Genomic DNA, 4342 nt, shown 5'->3' with positions numbered 1-4342 from the left:
AGCTTAGTATGGCTAAGGTGCCCTTAGGGCCTATCTCACACTCCTAGGTCAGGTTGATGAATCACACTGTGATATAATATCTGACTGCTGTGTCACCCCATGGCACAGCATGTGTCCTATTGGATAACACAGTGCAGACAGGGAGAAATCAAAATAGACTATTCAGTGAAAACGGAAATATTAAATCCGAAAGCTGGAGAATTGTAACAATTGTGCACTGCTAAATATGATACTCAGAAATACTATCATATAAAGACACATTTAAAGAGTATACATTTTACATATTGAGGGAAGGGGATACCTAGTCAGTTGCACAACTGAATGTGTTCAACCGAAATGTGTCTTCCACACAGAGGTGTGGAGGAATGCCTTAATTGACATCCACGGCGCCCAGGGAGCAGTTGTTGTTGGGGGTTAACTGCCTTGCTCTAGTGCAGAACGGCAGATTTTCCCACCTTGCTGGCTCAGGGATTCGAACCAGCAACCGGTTGGTTACAGGCCCAACACTTGTAAGTGCTAGACAACCTGCAGCCCCGTTGACAGTTGTATGTGCCAAGGGACTAGACCCAACGCAGTCAAAAACATAATTTTCATGTCTTTTATATATATTTCCACACCATAAAGTTGGAATAATACTGTGAAATTGTGAACATTATGATAATGCCCTTTTAGTGTAAGAGCTGTTTGAAAAGACCGCTTGAAATTTCAGCCTGTTTTGGTGATCATGCTGTAAATGAGTTAATAGACCCAATAAGAATGAGAGTTCCAAACCTCTCTGACAATAACAGCTAGTTTTCAGTTTTCTCCTCCCCACTCAGATCACACCCATACAGTACTAGAAAAATGATTGCTTGCTCTACTATTTTTTTTATTACCATTTCAATTGTAAACAATCACATTAAGGTACTCAATTGTTACCTAGACAGTATAGGATGTTGAGATAAAATGGCTGCATTGGATTCATTTAGGGAAATCTCCTTTTGACTGACAGGCTGATGAATATGTCTGTGATGGCTCATGCCTCCTCATCTCTATCCTAAATATGACAATTAATTGTGCTAGCCAAGCTGGAGGAGATGACACATTATGGAGAATAATTTCTAGGAACATTTATGTCACAAATGTCTGCCTACTAACAAGCAGCATACCTTTCACTGCATGCTATATCAATATGGCCGCAGTTAACAGCAGACTTATGTAATCAGTATTTTTCCTTGTTTGTTCTTCTCCTCTTAAATGGTGGGGATGATGATGGTAATTATCCTTCCATGACACAGCGATTGAAGAGAGGTATTTAAAGCCCTGACTGTCTTGACATTGTTACCTCATATGGCAGGCTATTCAGGATCACTTTCCCCCTTTGGTCCTCAGAACCCAGTATTCTCTAAATCTCTATGTGCGTGTTTAGTCTGTTGGTGAGAGACAATACATTTACACGTGTAATGCCAAGTAGAATCTCTTTTGTGCTTTCTGGCTTTGTTACAAGTGTTAATTAAACAACAATTAGACAGAATAGAATGCAAGGAATATACCATTATGTACAACCAGTATGTTGTAAATGTAAGTCGCTCTGGATCTGCTTTAAAAAATAGTAAAATACAAATGTAATAAAGAGAGGATTATGTCATTTGTTGAGGTCCCTTTTCACGTTATCCAATTGGTAGTTACAGTCTTGTCATCTTTTTTCTTTTCTTTTTTTACCCCATTTTTCTCCCCAATTGGTAGTTACAGTCTCATCCAACTCCCGTACGGACTCAGGAGAGGTGAAGGTCGAGAGCTGTGCGTCCTCCGAATCACAACCCAACCAAGCTGCACTGCTTCTTGACACAAAGCCCACTTAACCTGGAAGCCAGCCGCACCAATGTGGCGGAAGAAACACTGTACACCTGGTGATCGTGTCAGCTTGCACTGTGCCCGGCCCGCCACAGGAGTTGCTAGTGCGCGATTGGACAAGGACATCCCTGCCGGCCAAACCCTCCTCTAACCCGGACGACACTGGGCCAATTGTGCGCTGCCCCATGGGTCTCCCGGTCACAGCCGCCTGCGACAGGGCCTGGACTCGAACCCAGAATCTCTAGTGGCACAGCTAGCACTGCGATGCAGTGCCTTAGACCACCGTGCCACTCAGGAGGCCTTGTTGAGATCCCTTTTCGTTGTATACGTATGACATTTTTTGTCCCATGCTTTAGCTATCTCCAGGCAACAACGGACACCAGACAGCAAGCATCACATTATCCAAGTGCTGAAATTAGGAGACATCAATTGGACCAATACAAAATCTAAGGGACTGCATAATAACTGCGGAAATCATATTCACAGAACCATACTTTCTCTGATGTTTCCTTTTTATTGGTATTGTACTTTATTTTCAGCACCTCAGACAGCACCCCTTCCCTTTGTAACCAGAGGTCGGGACCCCAGATAGCATATGAACATGTCATAAGCCATGGATTTTCTTTTTTTAATTACAGGAAATTAGCTTGAAAACTGCAACCTTTTCTCTCAGCCTCATGGAAAAAATGTTTTGAGAATAGCAGGAAATTAGCTCAGGGATTCTTGAAAGTTGGAGCAATCCTTTCCGGCAGGGAAACTTTATTTGTATTATTTTGTTGCATTATTTGAGCTTAAAATGTACATTTACAGGAATTTGTTTTTGGAATTTTCTGAATTCTTTCAATATTATTAACTTTCAAAATACAGAAATACAGCCGGTAAGATGCATTTTGTATCATGATGCATTTATGAGCAGTTTGCATCATATGATATATAAAGCCACTCCTGCGTTGTCTTCGCTGTGTGCTTACGGTCGTTGTCCTGTTAGAAGGTGAACCTTCGCCCCAGTCTGAGGTCCTCAGCTCTCTGTAGCAGGTTTTCATCAAGGATCTCTCTGTACTTTGCTCCGTTAATCTTTGCCTTGATGCTGACTAGTCTCTCAGACCCTGCCGCTGAAAAACATCCCTACAGCATGATGCTGCCACCGCCATTCTTCACCTTAGGGATGGTGCCAGGTTTCCTCCAGATGTGACGCTTGCTATTCAGGCCAAAGAGTTCAGTATTGGTTTCATCACACCAGAGAATCTTGTTTCTTATGGTATGAGAGTCGGTATGGTAGAGGTGCCTTCCATGGCACTTATTGTAAGAGAAGGGGTGTTAACCCTGGTGTCCTGGCTAAATTCCCAATCTGGCCCTCATACCATCATGGCCACCTAATCATCCACAGCTTCCAATTGGCTCATTCATCCCACCTTCTCTCCCCTGTAACTATTCCACAGGTTGTTGCTGTAAATGAGAATGTGTTCTCACTCAATTCTCCTCACGTGTTTCTCTGAAGTTAATCATTAGGGGGTTATCACTCCTTCGCCAGGGACAGTGTCAACCTAGAGAAGAGCTCCCGAACCAAGAGGGAGCTCTAGCCAGCTCAGAAAACGAAAGAACAAAGAAATGCGTGGTTATGAAAGAAGCAGAGCAGCAAAGTAATCCATCCTAAATCTCAAATGATATATCTTACAGGAGAGGGGGGCCTCGGGCCTTTTTAAATGATGTGTTGACAGAACATGAATTATAACTGACTTGAACAAACTTCAACGGTAACATGCAAAAAAAGCGCTGCTGTTGTCAAGCATGTCCCTCCTTCCACTCCACCATCACCTCGTCACCAGCACCAAATACAGAGGTCTAAGCACCTGGGTTCCTGGCAGTACCATGATTCCTTCATTGTTCAGCTGTAAACAATCCATATCACATCAGTAAGGAACAATATTTAAGGGACTGTATCTAGTCTACCCACAGTTCACAACCATCATTTGCTATGCCTGTTTGCCCAGTTCACTGAAGTCTAATTTGCATAAGTAATCACCAAACTGCACATAGTGTGATGCATTCATTTGTGTTTTTTATATTTTGGTTCTTCATTGTCATTCCGGTGTTAGTAACAAATGACCAATTATGCTAATAATGGACATGTTAAAAACATTTAATGCTTCAATCACAAATACTTGCTTCTTTTAATAAAGCACATTTTATGCCTAATTACAAGAAGTCCATTTGCCTTTTGTAAAGCAACTGAAGCCATTTACAATCTTTGAAATAGAACTGCTATGTCGTAATAAGTGGGCCAGCTTTCCTCCTAAAGGCTGAATGGCCCTGGAACATCTGTCCACTAAGAACCGAGAAACAGACAATGACTAGACCTTGCTGGGGAACATATTGCTTTGTGCAAAGCTATGCTTTCAGTTATACCTTTGATAGTGAGTAAGCACTTCCAAACTTCAGGAGTAAGTGTAACGATACTGAAGAATGGGTCACATCAGGACGACCTAAGTCAAGTGTCAGCTCCATCCCT

The sequence above is a fragment of the Oncorhynchus mykiss genome, chromosome 25, assembly GCF_057628025.1.
Source record: "Oncorhynchus mykiss isolate SJ-2025 chromosome 25, ASM5762802v1, whole genome shotgun sequence".
NCBI lineage: Eukaryota > Metazoa > Chordata > Actinopteri > Salmoniformes > Salmonidae > Oncorhynchus > Oncorhynchus mykiss.
Note: the sequence above shows the minus strand (reverse complement) of the source record.